Here is a 17,650-nt window from a genome sequence, read left to right as displayed (position 1 = left end):
ATCATATTGTACCCCATAAATACATACAATGATAGTTGTCAATTTAAAAAACAATAAATTTTTAAAAATAGAATCTCAGACCCAAACCCCAATGTACTGAATCAGAACCTGCATTTTAACAAGATCCCCAGGTGGTCTGTGTGTGTTAAATTTTGAGACACCCTGTATCAGAACATTTTTAAACAATGTTTTCAGTGATGGGATGTTCCAATATTCTGCACTTAGAATACTTTACTGGATAGTAAAAGGGCTGCTCTTGCCTCAGATAATACAACTATTAATGATTTTCTAACCTACCTGGTCTGTTCATGAATCAGTATGTGGGACCCTGAACCATCCAGTCATGGTAACTTATAAGAAAGCTCCTGGAGAATATATAATCCCATAGAGGTTCACAGATTAGGTTTCAAGAATAAAAGACTGCAAATTATTATTTCATTAGGCATAAAATTCCTGCTACAAAGAATAGCCCCCAATCCCTTTATTTCCTTAAAACATTTGTGTAGTACTTTCTTTTGTGTGTGTATAGTATTTTCTCGAAGAAATTTAGACCCCAGGTACTGGTGGGGAAGGTTATCAAAATATCTGTGACCTCAAACAGGAGGCTGAATCAAATCAGTACCAAGAAAAGTGCAATGTGGTTAGAATTGTTGACTATTAGAGCTGGCAATCACTTTAGAAATAAACTAGCACACCACCACCCTATTTTTACCATGCATAAAATAAAACCCTACATGGTGAAATGACATTCTCAAGGCTTCACAAATAATTGATGATGGAGCTAGAATTACAGGCCCAGTCTTATGAATCAAATCAGTGTTATTTCTCTGCTCAACATGCATGTACGTGATATGTGTGGTGATTGAGTCATGCAAATGCAAAAAGCCTTTAGATTTTCCTGTCTCCAATGGCATCACCCAGTGCATTCAATAATGTCTTTACCTGCTCATTTGAAAACAGTTATTTTTAAATGAATTTCAAAAGCAGTGTCCAAAAATAAAAAGTGGGTGTAGCCCTTAAAAAATAGGACTGTTTCCAAAAGAGCCAGGTGCCTGTTTGAGTGGTTAATGCATAATCTTAAGCGTCTGATTGAAGTTAGCATTTATAATAATTATGTGTACCAATGCAAGCTTTTTTGGAAGAAAAGAAGAGGTGGTTTGAGTAAATTACTTTCTCAACTTAAGACTTGGAAAGTCATTATGAGGCCTGTTATTTTTTTGCCTGCCAAATGGAAAAGAGAATGTAAGGAAGTTAGAAGGGCAAGCAAGTCCTCTCCCTTGAGCATACACAAGAGTGTATATACTGAATACTCAGCTGGCAGAGTGAGATGAGAAAGCCAACGTGCTGCTCCAGAAACTCAGAGGAAAGCCTAACTGTAAGAAAAGGCTCATAGTGAATTGCTTTATTCAACTTCAGATGACAAACTGGAGTTGAATTAAGCAAGATTATAGTTAAGTTTAGTGTTAAATTTGGTACTGCTTTCCCCTAATCACCAATGAGTATTTCTTTTCTTTTCTTTCTTTCTTTGAGACAGAGTCTCACTCTGTTGCCCAGGCTGGAATGCAGTGGCATGATCTCGGCTCACTACAACCTCTGCCTCCCAGGTTCAAGCGATTCTCGTGTCTCAGCTCCCTGAGTAGCTGGGATTACAAGCGCATGCCACCACACCTAGCTAATTTTTTATTCTTAGTAGAGACAAGGTTTTGCTATGTTGGGTGGTATCAAACTCCTGACTTCAGGTGATCCACCAGCCTCAGCCTCCCAAAGTGCTGAAATTATAGGTGTGAGCCACCGTGCCTGGCCACCAATGAGTATTTCATTAGTGTGTTTTATCCCCTTAAAATATTTTATGTTTTAAATGAACACATTAAATAAGTTATGTGCTAATCTATTATGTCAGTTGTCCTCAATAAGAGTAAGTCCTAACCATGTCAACGAGGAACTGTTTTTATGCACCTAGTGGTACTTACCTAAAATACGCAAAGGAATAATTAACCCTTATATTAGATGTCTATTTTTTGTAATAATATATTAGAAGGAAACTCTATTTACTTCAGTTTGGATTGAGAGACTGAAGAACAAAACAATCCTTGGCAAAATTTCCCACATTCCAGACTTAGGAACTAGGCTACTTTTGCAGGACTTAAAAAGGAGGAATCTGAAATTCTCAGTGAGTTTTATTCTCTGAGATCTTGACCATCAGATATTGGTGTTACACTTCTGATTTGGTCTTCACAAGTTAATTTATCATTCCTGGAAATGTAATATGTAACCCAGTCAGTTTTAATCAGGTGTGTACGTCGGAATCAACTATGGAGTGATTTGGTTTGGTTGTTCTGCATAGGGAGCCAGACATCTATTTTTCTTTTGAGAAAATACCAGACTAGCTCTGAAATGAACTTCAGTAGAGAACCATCACCTTAATCCAATGGAACGAAACTCTAATTGCAGTTTTTCTGGGAATATATGAAAGATGATGTCTTCATAGCATTTCTCAAATTATACAGTGTCATCTATTACCTTTATCAAACAGACAAGAGGTTGTGGTGGATGGTTAAATAATGGCCTGCAATGAATCACATCTCGCAGAAGTCTTGCCCTATGTAATACTCTTCCATATAGACTCTGGATTTGCCCATGTGCCTTGATTTGGCCAATAGAACACCAGCAGATATGATTCTAGCAGAGGTTTGATACGTGGTTGTGCATTGGGGTTTGCCCTCCTGGAAGCCCGAGACCCTGCTATGGAGAAGCTGCCATGAAAGACTATGTGAAGACAGAGGCCCAGCTATCCAAGCATAGCCACCAGTTGACTGCTGTCAGCTCAGGTGAGAACAACAGCCAACCCACAGAATTGTGAGGAGTAATAAGTCATTGCTGTTCAAAGCCACCTTATTTTGGGATGGTTTGTTATGCAGCAATGGATAACTGAAAACCAATGTAGGGAAATTTTTCACTACATCCTTTCCAAGAAGGAACTAACCAGCAAATAAAGAAAGATGTAAGTTTTAATATTGATCTTAGAGAATAAACATAAGCTATCTGAACTTTGAGTAAATTTATAACTGCATGATGGATTCCCAAAGAATTAATAAACAAAAGACACACAGACACACACACACAACTCTCATTCAGGGATTTTCCTTAGTTTCAACTTTTTAGTGGCTATACAGGTCTCCAACTTCCAGCCTTTTATAAGACCATACAAAATTTCCATCTTGAATGTTTTTAGTATAAAAAGACTCCCAAATCTAATTTAACACGTGTGTGGGTGTGTGTGCAAACATCCACAGAGGTCAAGTTATTTACTAAGGCCACTGAACTAATTAACAGTAGAACTGTTTATATCTCAAGTCTGATAATTTTAAATTAAACCTTCCCTCTGACAGTCATGCTTCTTAAACTGCTATATATGTATTCTCAAAGATATTCGGGCAGAGTACAAAGGGATATGGAAAACCACAGGAAAACCATGGTATATTTTTCTAGTATGTTAATTTGACTTCATGGAATTTAATTTATAATATTATTTTAAATTAAGCTAATATAAATATATTATGTGAATGTAGTATTCACAAAAGTTTTAATTCAAAAAATAATATGTGCTCTAGTTCTCTGAGAGCAGAATATTTTTTTGGCCACAGTTGGTACTTTGGTAGAATATTTTAGAAGCAATACATTAAGCTGATATTCCTCTGCTTCTGGTGATCTCTTATCATCAACGAAAAGAAAAGAATGCCATGAGGGGACACATTGGAATTGTGAGCTTTTCCTTTACAAATCACTTCTCCACGAAGCATGCATGGAGGGGAGGGAAGTGAAGACATAAAACAGTTGGATAATCTTTGAGCAACACCTTGTATCAGAATCATAAGTCACCACCTATTAAATATCGAAATTTGTACAAAGCACCTAAGAGAGATCAGTGGTTTTCACACCTAGAGATTCTGATGTAATTAGACTTGGGTGGGACATAAACATCAGTAATTTTTCAAAGCCCCCCCCACCTCCGCCAAGGCTTTTTCTTACCGGAGGATACCATTTCTATGATTATGCTAGATACCGAAATTAAGAGACCTTCAATTCATTTGTTGTCTTAACTAGGGTTGGCAATATTATCCAGATTTATTTTAAAATTCTTCAAGTCTTGAGAACACACAAGGTGATAAGGGAAGACATAGTCTCTTTTTTGTTAAGAATGTCTTTGTACTAATGTCAGGTCAGATTTGAAAGTCAATAAGTTTATTTTTTATGACCTGTCTTAAATACCAGCTATATTTTGAAACTGCCCAGATTGTCAGCTTCTCAATTTTGTTTTGTATAATGCCTTCAATGTTATCTCTCTAATAAACACACATTGTATAGTGACTGCCCTTCTCACAAATGAGAAATGGCTGTCCATTTATTAAGAATGTCCCAAACTTCTTTGTCCAAAGTTCATAAGGGTCAAACTATTCTTCAAATCAAATTCCAGTGGCCGAACATACCAGTCTTCTGTTGTTAGTTCTAAACTGTGGACCTTACTTCCACTATCCATGACTTTGCACAAATTTTCCTTATTTCCCCTCTCTTCCTTCTCATGCTTCAAAGACCTAGGCAACGCCACCATCTCCATGAAAACATCTATGACACTAATGAGAATGAATAGTTCTGCTACCTTCCCAGTATTGATTTGCACCACAATTAGCATTTGCTGAACTACAGTTTTCATTATAGGTATCTGAGTCTGCCTTTCCCACTAGAAGATAACAAAAGCAAGAAAAATAAAAAGACAATGAACAAGAATGCTTACTGGCCACTTATTTTTTGCCAATTACTAAGATGAGTGCTTTCCATATTTCATACTTCTAATTCTCACAACAACCCTACAAGAGAAGTTCTGTCATTAACTCCATTTTACAGATGTAGAACCAAAGGCTTAGAGAGTTTAAACAACTCACATAAAGTCAAACAAACAAGGATATTGCAGCTCTAATTCAGATCTGTCTTAGATTAGGATCCAAACTTTTAGCCACTGTGTTAGCCTACTTGTAGTCAGAGACAGTATGTAATTATTTGTGTATCCATCACCATCTCACAAAGTCTAAGATAATTCTTTAGTCATAGGAACTCCAAAAGGTTTATTAAATTGCAGATTTTAAAAGAGGTAAAATTTACTCCATGGTAGCGTAAAACACAACTTTTTCTCACAGACAAACTTATCATATGTGTTTTGTGTTTCAAAATACAGTGTGTTATTCTGGTTGGCATGAGAATGGCAGATGAATAGATTTTCAGTAAAGGTATATAATGGGCACAATGAAGTCTGGTGTGGGGGCATATAGGGTCTTCGGACACACTATTAGATGGTTTTGTATAAATTCTTCCTTCCCACAGGCCATATTTAGATAGGAGTTTAGTTAAATAGGCTAAGGGACCATGTATATTTATGAAGGACAAACAGTGGGGTCATCCTCTGTTTGGAAAACTCAGTTATCCATGTTTAATGTTACCCCCATGAGTACAACAAGCTGACCCTAATTGGAATTGCTAAGATTTCCACATTGGCATTCAAAACACGCTGGGCATATATAATATCTACCATCACTCTGAGGGAATCAAACTCAGTAGAGAAAATTTACTAGATACTGGACATATTGTGGTCCCTTCTGCATGAGGAATTTGAATAGTCCATCTGTCACTTATAGTCGTGACAATGAACCATGACACCTATAAGCGCCAGATGTGCTAATTTAGGATGAGAGGTGTAATTACTACTGAATACTGCCATGAGGAGGAACAGAGGGCTTTAGAACAAGTTTTAGGAGCAGAAAATTATCTGAAATCAAGCTATTTAATCTGTGTTTGTGACCAGAAATGAACCACCCGAACAGGAGCAGAATTTACTTTTATGGCTCCTTAGTACCCTACAGCTAAATTCCCCTAAAACCACAGAAGTAAATTCTCTAGGTTAGTGCTGTCCAATACAATGGCCACTAGCCACATGAGACTTGGATATTTGGAATGTGGATAGTCTGAATGGAGATGTACTGCAAGTGTAATACACCAGATTTCAAAGACCTTGTATGAAAAAATAATGTAAACTATCTCATTGTGTTTTATATTGATTACAAACTGAAATAATATTTTGACTGTATTGTGTTAAACTGTTAAAATTAATTTAGCTTGTTTCTTTTTTACATTTTTTTCATGTGAGTACTAGAATATTTAAATTTTCTAAGTGGTTCACATTAGTTCACATTATATTTCTATTGAACAGCTATGGTCTAGATAAAAGGATCTGACTCCAGCATCATATTGCTTAGGTTTTAATCATGGCTTCCTCACATACTGGCTGTGTATCCTTGGGAAAATTACTGACCTTCTCTGTGCCTCAAGTTTCCTCATCTTAAATGGCAATAATAATAATAATACTTCTTAAGGTTTCTAGGAGGATGAAATAAAATTATGCATATGAAGTGCTCCACTTTTGGCTCAGGGTGAAAGCTAAATAAAGGTTAGGAAGTTTTAAGCTTTCAAGAGTAGCTTAGACACTGATTTTCCTTCTGTTCAGAACCCTTTAGCAGTTTCCCTTTGTCCACAAGACTCTAAGCACTTCAGCGTGGCTAAAAAGAGGTATCTACAGAAGCTGACCCCAGCCCAGCTCTCCAGCCTCACATTCTACTATGACTCACCTTGAAATTAAGCTCCTGCATTCCACTATAGCATCCTCAACACAGCATGTTCTCGTTGCTTGTGCAGTTTTGATCTTGTTAGTTCTGCCTCACAGATCTTTTCTTGATCTCTTTCTCTGCCTGCAAAACTCCTAACATCTGGGGAGGAGTCACTTCCTTTGCAAAGCTTCTCCTGGTTCACACTCTCATGTAGCAGCCTTGAAGAGGTACACATTATTCAAATGTAACTTATACAATGTCTGTTATTGTAAATGTCAAACTGTATCATAGACGTTCACCAGTCAATCTCCCTCATTCCATTGTGATTTTCTTGAGGGTAATAACCACAATTTTCTTTTGTGTGTGCCCAGCACCTAGCACAGTTCTTGGCACACAATAAATGTTCAGTAGAGATTTGCTGAACTCATAACACAATCTTGAGCTGATCTTTTGGTGCAGAGGGTAATTCTCTGCTGGCATGGTTTTATGGATTCCTGAATTTCCCTCTCCCTAACATATCTCATTTTGCTCTCCACATTTCCCAGCTACCATGCTCTTTGTGACTAACCCTAACCAATGCAACTTGAATAGGAATGTTGTTCACCTCTAGTCCCAGGAAATTAAGAACAGGTTACCTGATCAATCCTCTTTCACTCTTAGGTCGACACATTTAGAAGCAAAGAACTTCAAGATGCCAGACTGCAAAATAGAAGTCACTAATTTCTGAGTCAGCAGTTGGGAGAAAGGCAGGCAGAAGATGCCTCCTAGCCCACATTAGATTGTGCCCTGCATGAGGTGTTTGCCGATGCTATGCCAGACCACTGAAATTTGGAGGTTTGTTACTATAGCAGAGCTTTGCATATCCTCACTAATAAACCCACTATGGTAAATATAATTAGAAAACATTTTCCCCATGACATTCTTTTAATTGCAAATGCTCCTGAGAAGAGGAATAACACATGAAATGAATCCGCTCTGATCACAGATTTTTCTCCTTCTCAGATAAATCCAATTAACAGAAGATGTCTTAGAATTTAAGGGGGGCAGAAAGAGAATCTCTGTGGGTAGAGGGTTGGGGAAAAAGCATGGGATGGTAGTTTTGGTATGTAGGACACCAGAGACAGTCCTCACCTAATTCAATGGCTTAAAATTATACCAAAGGAAAACAACTCATAACCCAAAAGGAATTAGGATGCACACACCAGGCTTACTCAGACATGTGGTGCTGCCTCCTATTTTACTTTATGGTAGATAAAGTTGAGCAGTTGTATAAATAGAAATGACTGGAGCCTTTACGTCTAATAGCAGAACTCATTTTTTATTTCTTTTTTGGCCTCTTGATAAAACTAAAGGATAAAGCCTTTTTTAGAAAGCTTTTATTTTGGATCTGTTAGGCTGTTCTACTCTAAAATGTCATCAATATTCTTTAAGGTATCAAAACTAATTTTAGCAAAAAGCCCCAGGAGTTGACTGTTGCTAGTCTGATAATGGATATCAATTTTTCAAACTGAAAGCAACTAAGAGCCTGTAAAAAAAACCCATAAACCAACCAGACTTTCCTCCTTAAACAATGGGCTCTGTGCTTTTATCACTCACAGTTGTATCTCTTGTTGTAAGCTACAAGGGCTATATCTGAACCATGGCAATGATATAATCCCTTTCATCTGGGACTTCTCACACTCCCCAGTTCATTTGATCCTCTGGCCAGAGGAGGCTATAACAAAACCAAATCAAGGTTCAGATTTTGAATCCAACAAGCTATATTGACATATGTGTATGTACATGTGCATTTACTGGCTGTCTTTATTTTCTATGTCTTTCTATTTTATGCAAACTATTTTCCCAACATAGTTGTGTAGTTAACAAATTTGGCCTTGCCCAAAGACAAGGTCTGATCTTTGTCTTGTTTCTGGGAGGTAATCTCTGGGTGCTTGTAATATTACACCTGATAGGAGTGTCTTTGTTTTCCTGTCACCTTGAATCATACTGCAACAACCTTGAATCAACCTGAGACAACTAACTTGTAGGATATTGCAAGTCACTGAACTTCTCTGTGCCTCAGTTTCATCATCTATTAGACTATCATACTGGATAGTTTAATAAAGTGATTTAGAGTGGGGTCTGGCCACACCTGTATAGTGTTAAGGTGGAGGCTAGCCATCCCAGAAAGACCAACAATGTTAATTAAGTTGTGGGCTTTGGGTCATGTGGTATCAATTGACCTGGAGACCAAGATCAACCATGTGGGTAATCGCCCAATCAACCATGCCTGCAAAATAGAGCCCCAGTAAAAACCACCCACGACCTGGAGACTGGACACTGAAGCTTGGGTGAGCTTCCCTGGCTGGCAATACTCTGTGCATATTGATACCTGGAGAGTAACATGTCCTAACTCCATGGGGAGAGGACAATGGAAGCTTTATGTTTCCAACACTCCTGAACTCTGCCCTCTGCACTTCTTCGCTTGGCTGATTTTAATGTGAATTCTTTCTCTTTGGCAAACCATAACCGTGAGTATAATAGCTTTCAGTGAGTTCCATGAGTTCTGCTAGTGAATTATCAAAACTAGATAGTGGTCTTGGGGAACTTCCAGAACTTGCAGTTGGTGTCAGAAGTAACTTCAGGCCAGGCATGGTGGCTCACACCTGTAATCCCAGCACTTTGGGAGGCTGAGGCAGGCGGATCACTTGAGGTCAGGAATTCGAGACCAGCCTGGCCAACATGGTGAAACCCCATCTCTACTAAAAATATGAAAATTAGCCATGCATGGTGGCACACGCTAGTAATTCCAGCTACTTGGGAGGCTGAGGTGGGAGAATCGCTTGAACCTGGGAGGCAGATGTTGCAGTGAGCCAAGATTGTGCCACTGCACTCCAGCCTGGGCAACAGAGCGAGATTCCATCTCAAAGAAAAAAAAAAGGAAATTTTATAGTTTGTCCCAAAACCTGACAGTGGTAAAATATAATTGGCAAAGGATTCGGAGGCAGATAATCCAGGTTTAAAGTCAGGTTCTGTGACTTGCCAGTTGTGTGAATATGCAAAATTTATTTATTCTCTTTGGTCCTCAATGTCATCATTTATGAAACAATAATGTCTATATACAAAAGGACTACTGCAAAAATTAAGTGAGATCATGCATATGAAATGTTTAAAAATTATAAAATTTTATATAAATGTTAATTATGCAAATGTGTCCTTTTTTGCCTCTGAAATTATTCCATGTGAAACCATGCTCTCTAGATTCTTAATTTGTCACTATATCAAAACTATTTTTTCTTAAACATAAACTGTTTTCAAATTATTAGTGTTACTGGCAATATCTTTACTCTCATATCTTATTTCAAACTTGTAATATACTTATAATAAAATAACACTAATCATATATTGCAATGATAGGGCACAAAACCCCAGCTATGATGAGATGAATAATCCAGTAAAATTGGGTATTCAGATTACAGACATTAGAGGGAAACCACAAAGCTGTTAATAACATCTTAAACGTGTGTAGTTCTCTCTAGATTTAAAGCTTTTCAAATATACATTTTTCCTATCCCAATAATTTGCTGAAATTGCCAGAAATGTACTATTACCTCATTTTGTAGCAATCTGAAACTGAAAGGGAGTACATGGACCAATGTTTCAGTTATTAATTAAACAAATATTTGTTTGGCAATAACTGTTATTAATGCACTATTGCAGGAGATAAGCAGACAAAATCTTTGCTCTCATTAAGCTTACATTTTAGGGATTCGGACTTTGTAAGTTTGCCATGTAGCTAAACATCATAGAAGTGTCAGAGACAGATTTGAATGTGGCTTTTCTGAAAACCAGTTTGGTGCATTTTCTTTCCTATCATTAAGCTTTAACATATAGTTAAAATAAAGTTGATCTCCCACGTGTTGGTCAGACCATACCTTTCATTTTTGGTTTAACTTACAAAATGTAAAACGGTCTTTTAGGGTCATTTCTGACAAGAAACAAGTACAAAAAAGATTGGATATATTCATAAAACCCATCGTATAGTAAATTTTTAAAAATATAACTTTTTAAACTAAGGAAAACCCCTATTGAATTGTTTTTGGTCCTAAATTAGCAGATATATATACAACCTTCCAAAGTTAGAAGTTTTTTAGAAAAAAAGAAAAATAAATGTGGAGTTATTGCTCATTTGAAACTAAATTAGGAATTTGGGAATTTGTGGTAATAAACAATTCATCTGTCACACGGCATCCTGCAAGGCTTTGTGGAGATATAAAAGTAATTAAGAAAATTATGGATTCTGATGTTAATAACATTATAGTCTAGCCAAAGATGTATATTTTTCCAAATTATACATTCTTTTTAATTTTCTAAAATGCATTTAGTCTTTAGGTCTTCAGCCAAATACATACGTATCCAAGTAATTAAAGTACAAATTCACCCATTCAACAATTATTTATGGAGCATCTATTATGTGCCAGAAATGGTGCTGGGTACTAGGAATACAACAGTGTGTGAATCAGGAGCAGCCTCTACCTTCTTGAGTTCCATAGTGTAAAATAGTAAGACAGAAAATGCCCTCCAAATGGAAGAAGAGTGCAGGAGTGAGCAGGTGAATGGGTTGAGGGTTGAGAGGACATGGGTGTGGGGACGTGGGTGTGAGGAGAAAGCAGTAAGTGTGAGGTCATAGAGGCACTAGTGCATTCAAGACAGCTCAGAAGGGCTAAGCATAAAAGGCAAAGGGGAAATGTGAAGCAGAACAGGAAGGCTGTAGCCAGATCATGGAAGGCTTCATGAGTTGAGTTAAGGCATCTGACCTTTGTCATAAGGGATTTAGGAACCATAAAAGTGTTTTAAAGAATGAGTGCTGTGACCATATTTGTGATTATGTAACTAGAGAATGAACTGTATTGGAGGGAATCAAAACTCCAGGGAGCGGACCAGTTAGGAGGCCACGACAGGCCCCATTCACAAAAAAAGAAAGAAAGAAAGAAAGAAAGAAAAAATATCATCTCCTGAACCAGGATAGTCGGGTGCATGGAGAGAAGATAAACTTGAGAGACATATAAGCAGAAAACTACACAGAATTTGAAAATCAATTGAATGAAAAGATGAAAAGCGTGGCCATTTCAGTTGGGTAGATGGTGGTTCCTTTACAGAAATATGAAACACTGGAAGAGAAATGTGTGTGTGTGTGTGTGTGTGTGTGTCTAAATTTGATGACTTAATTGTGGACTTAAATTTGAGACATCCACGGAGAGAGAGAGATGATGAAATGACCAATGGGAATATGCTAACTTGTAGCTCACATGAAATGCATTAAATTGTTTTCAAACTACGCAAAGAAAGTACTGTATCTAGTAAACAAACTAAAGTGTTCCATATTCCTTCATCACTTGGGTTATTTGTTCCCCACCTTCTTCCTGTTCTGATAATTGATACAAATAATTAATCAAAATTAATAGGCAGTAGGAATATTCTCTTGGATGTGTATTTATTATTTTCCTTTCGTGAGCGTCAATGTGGATTTAATGTCTTCCACAGGCTCAACTGGTCCCAACTTAGTGTTGCCTACTTTTTGATGTTTAATTTATTACAATCCGGCTGAGAGGAAACATTTTAAGGGCCATTATCTCCAGAAATTTAAAAATATATCCTTGCTTTTCCACAAGAGGAAATTCCAGGTTCATTCTGAGTTCTCTTTCCCCATAGAAATCAACATCTGGGTACCAGAGATAGCACATTGTATTATTTCACAAGAGAACTCAAAGCAGAGCGAGGTAACATAGGAACTTCAAACCACTGACATGGGGCAGAAAAAGTACCTTTTCTCCAAAGTCCAAGTATTCAGGTTTCTTTTTTACTTTGCTCTAATATGTTTATTAATCTATTTTAAGTATTCCTTCCAGTACCTTCTGGTGTATCGTGCCATATTTTGTCACAACAAACAATGCTCTCAATTTATATTATTGCTCCGTTTTTAGAAGTCTATTTTTTCTTCCTCTTGCTCAAGCATCATGGAATTGGCAGCAACGTATTAAAGTTTAGATCAAGGGTAAGCAAACCACTGCCTGTTAGCAAAATCCAGCCAATTCTCTGATTTTTAAATACAATTTTATTGGAACACAAACATGTGTATTTGTTTGTATACTGTCTATTGCTGCTTTGGCAGTATAATGCCAGAGTGGTTGTGATAGAGGCTGCATGACCTACAAAGCCTAAAATGTTTACTGTCTGGCCCTTTACAGAAAAAACAAAATGCCATTCTTTGATCGGAATGATCTCCCTTGTCTGTACCTGTCAATAACCAATTGTCTGAAAGAGAAAAGGAAATCCCAACATTCTTCCAAGGGAACAACACCAAGGAATACAGAGACACAGGCTACCCAATATTTCAGCAAGATTCCCATAAACCTGCCAGCAATGTCAAGGAATGGGACAATACAGATAATTGTAAACTTTGAAGGGTTTCTCCCAAAGCTCTTTTTTAACTTTTTATTGTTATGAGTCCTAGCATCATAACTTATTATTTATCACGGGCATCTTAATGTTAAACTGCAACTTTTTAAAGGCATATGTGTATATATATATATACACACACACACACACATCTAAATAAAATACTATTACATATTATATATATTATTAATACTATTAATAGAATCAATCATATATATGATTGATTCTATTCCAGTTCTTCATCTGCAACCTCCCTTGTGTCCATGTCTTTTACCATGTGACTTTGCAGTTTCTCTCACTAAAGAGACTGTATTTTCCCATCTCTTTTATCTGTGTTGACTGCAGCATGCTCCAGCCAGTAGAATGCGGTGAAGGTGATGGCATGCTACTTCTGCGGTTCTGCAGAGGCCTTTTACTTTTCTGCTCTTTCCCTTGTATTGCTTCCTCTGCCATAAAATATACTCAGGAAGATAAAAGGCACATGTAAGATATTTGAGTTGCCCCACTTACCCAAGCCACACTCAGCCAAGATCAACCAAGAGTGAGCAATATCCACATGTTAATAAGCTCAGCCAAGAACAGCGGAGACGCCTCAACCAACCACTCTAGATGTGTGAACAATAAACACTTGATGTTTTATGCTACTGAAGGGTTTGTTTGTCATAAAGCACTATTGTGGCAATGAAGAGCTGACACAAAATATATTTAAATGACTTAGTCCTGTGCCAGTCTATCTTTTCAAAAACTAAGAATGTTAGAAAATATAACCAAATTGATACTAAGAAATCTGAGACACTTATAAAACTTAACCTCAAGAGCTCAAATAAATATCTATGAATTGTTTGACTTCCACAAGGGCCAAATCAGAAGATACTAGCACATTTGGATTATAACACGTTTCATTTGCAATTCTGTAATCACATTATATTTGCATATCCTAAAATCCCCGTACAAGTAATTCTCCAACATTTTTGGCCCTATCCCAGAAGTTTTAATCTCTACATAAAACAGATATTAATAATTTATTAATATGATAATAATAACAGTAGCTATAGAATATTTTGATGCAGTTATCCAACATTTTGCAAGGATTTAGCCTCTCTAATGTTTAATTCTGTGTAGATGTACAACTACTACAGACAGGAAATAATCAGTCACTTTCTTCTTATATAACTTGGTAAACAGGGCATAATAAGATCCTCAAATGTTAGATATAGCTTTGGCCAAACCTAAATGGGGCCTATTGCATGTTGGGATTCCACCTGGAACTAGAAAGGGCTAGGAGCAAGTAATTTATTTTTTAACAACTTGGTAGTTCCTGTGGTCCAAACCTTATACTCCCTAATAATTTATTGGTTTGGATTCTACTTGCTTGTAGTCCAGTTGAGATTCTCATCCTATGTTTAATTAGCATCTACATTCAGGTAGAGGCAACACCAATACTTGAGAGCCACATAGTTTCACTTATGGATGCCCTGTGATATTATTTCTGCTAATGGCTGCTGTTCTGCTAAAGGCAGGTGTCCCCATCTTCAATCTATCTTGCAGAAGGGCTTAATCTATCTTCCCTTTGTAGGATCCAACTTGATCAAAAATGTCTTATTTGAGCTATCTTTCCCCCTGCTTGTCCTTCCTTCTCTCTCTCAGGATGTTTTTTAATTTACGAAAGAAGCTAGAGGATTTCTTTTTCTTTCTATTTTAAAATAAAATCTCATTTAGCTAACCTTCTCTTGGGGGAACTTCCCAATTTTGAATCACTTTCATTGAAAGAGTAGGGGAGTGGAAGGAAGCCCTTGCCCACCCTCCATACAACTTCTTAGAGTTTCAAGTCAAATTCTACAGGCTCCAGACTGGAAAAAGCAGTTGGTCTTTTTCCAAGGTTTGAGATGATCTGGGCTTCATGCCAATGTCTCCTTCTTTATCTTAGTTGGCTCTGTCCCTAGCTCATCTTTTCCCAAAGTTGTGTCTGCAAATATCAGTTATTTAACACTTTAGTTTCATTGTCTTGAGACAATTTTAAATCAGTATGCTTAGCAACCATGGCCCACTCTGGACATAATCATGAATATATTTTGCAACTTCTTAGACATTCTTAGTACTGTATTTCGCTGGGTTCATGCGCATCTCTTAAGTATAACTTTCAAAAAGAAATTAAGTTTTCTTAAATGGAAGTTTCATATGTCAATTAAATATTTTTATTTTCCTCCTAGAATGTGTCTAGTTCACATGGAAAATTATTTCTGGGACCCAAACTTCTGTATGCCATTAAAACTGTTTTTGGGATGCCCAAATCAAAGAGCTCCATGTTCATAGCACTTTTTCAGAAGAGGAGTTAAAATAAAGAAAACATAGATTAGTTTCTATACATAATAAATTTAATATAGCTTAAAATAATCACAAGACTTCCCTTTTTTCCCCTTTGAGAGCTGCGTCCCTGGGTTAGTGAGAATAAGCAAATCTCGACTCCTTTCTTTCCTTCTCACACTTAAACCTAATTTTGCCTAATAAATAGCCTTTCATCCGTCTGTAGAACACTTGGTTGAGACGTACTTTCCTTATTTCAGATGCTGCCATTCCTGATGGATCTATCCTAGCATAGTGTCATGGTTTCAGTGTCAGTTGAAGACCTTGGCTACAGCCAATGAAAGAAACCAAGAAATTGTAATTTGGTAAAATTTGGGATTGTAATTCATGTTCAGTCCACAGTGACAAGAAACTCAGAGTTAAGAGAGGGGTAAACCTTCTCTCTTGGAATAATTCCTTTTTTATTACCCACTACAGAGGTATTCATTCTGATGTGAAGGATGGTCAATCCATCAACTGGTTCTTTTGGTATCAGTATGCCTTGCTGCAATATCTTCGCCTAATAACTTTGATCATTAGGATCTGAGGCCTTTATATCAATTCTACTTCTGACACTGATTGATATTAATGTTATAATGGGGCTATAATATGAACTATGGAAAGACACCAACAAATCCAGTTAAATGATACAAATTTTATTTTGTAGAAAACGATATGAAGATATAGCTCTTTAGAAATAACTATACAAATCAAGAGATAGTACGAGAAACTCCCAGATATGGGAATAAGATTCCCTCCTTCCCAAAAATTCCTCCAAGGAAACAGAGCTTCTTTACATTTAAAGACCTAGACCTAAGGGGTGATCTCACAGTAAACATTGAAAAATGAACAGGAATCCTTTGGTCCAAATTGCTTGCTCTTGAACATGATATGGTACAAGATCATCCAGGTATATCATTTAGAATGAAAATAAATAAGGCCTAGGCCAGAGTTAGAAGGAACATCAACACAAAGGGATGAATGGAAGAAAAGAAGTATAGAGAGGAGACTGAGAAGGACTCAACTGGCAGAACAAGAAGCAAGAACATGTGGGGTCACCGGGCTCAAGAGAAAATAAATTTTTGAGAAAAAGTAATCAACTGAGTCAAATATAACCAAAAGGTCAAGTAAAATAAAAGGACTGAAAATAATTCACCAGACTAATGGCATGGAGATTATTAGTACAGACAGAGTGATGCAGTTCACCAGAGTGATGAAAAAAGGAACCTAATTGAATAGTCAGAAGACTGAGGGAAAGGCAAGGAAATGAAACACTGGGAACCACATGTCTTTTAAAATCTTGCCTGGGAAGGGGTTGGAGAGATAGGACCCTGGCTGCACAAATGCTTGAAGTCAAGGACAGATATCCTTAAGATGGAAGAGACTTCAGCTATTTGAATTCTCATAAGAAATAAGCAATGGAGATAAAAAGAATGAGGACAGCGAGAGAAAGAATAAAAATCAGATGAAGACATTTGAGCAGAAATAGGGGTATTGGTCATCAATTGTAGGGGCATTTATTTCATTACAATAGAATGGACAGTTTGTAGGATATGTGGCTGGAGGTTGGAGTTTCATCTGAAGGTTTCAGTTTTGCATAAGAAATAGTATGTGTGAACATTTGTTGAAAGTGAGGGAGAAGGGGTAGGATTTGATGGCTTGAGAAGAAAGGAGGATTAAAATAATGAACAGCTGACTGGGTAATTATATGAGAATTGATCCTCAGATAGGCTAGCTCTGTAGGTGTTAGTAATCTAGCAGGATCAGTAGTCCCCAATCTGCACCACTGATTTTTTTTTTTTAATAGCTTTCAGGCTTCTGGGAGCTGATAAGGTGGATAGTAGAAACCATCATGAGCATGAGGGAGAAGGACAATGGGGGAAGACAGTGAAGAACTAAATGATTGAAATAAAGCTAGAGAGAGTAAGAGGTGATATGAGATAGACTTAAAGGAAGAATATAGAATTTTAAAAATCAAGATCAAGGAAATAAAGTTGTTATCACACTCACAATAGGAATTAATATAGGTGTGATGTTTTAGCATTGAATTTGGATATAATATTTCTAAAAGCCTAGGAAAAATGATATTAAATTATAAGACTCATTTCAAAAAGTAACATTCATACATGTTTTATCAAAAGAAAAATATGCTTAGCAAAATGAGAGAGGCTGTTACTCTTAACAATAGCTTCCTTATGCTGCCTATGTCTTCCTAC

The sequence above is a fragment of the Pan paniscus genome, chromosome X (genome assembly GCF_029289425.2).
Source record: "Pan paniscus chromosome X, NHGRI_mPanPan1-v2.0_pri, whole genome shotgun sequence".
Lineage (NCBI taxonomy): Eukaryota > Metazoa > Chordata > Mammalia > Primates > Hominidae > Pan > Pan paniscus.
Note: the sequence above shows the minus strand (reverse complement) of the source record.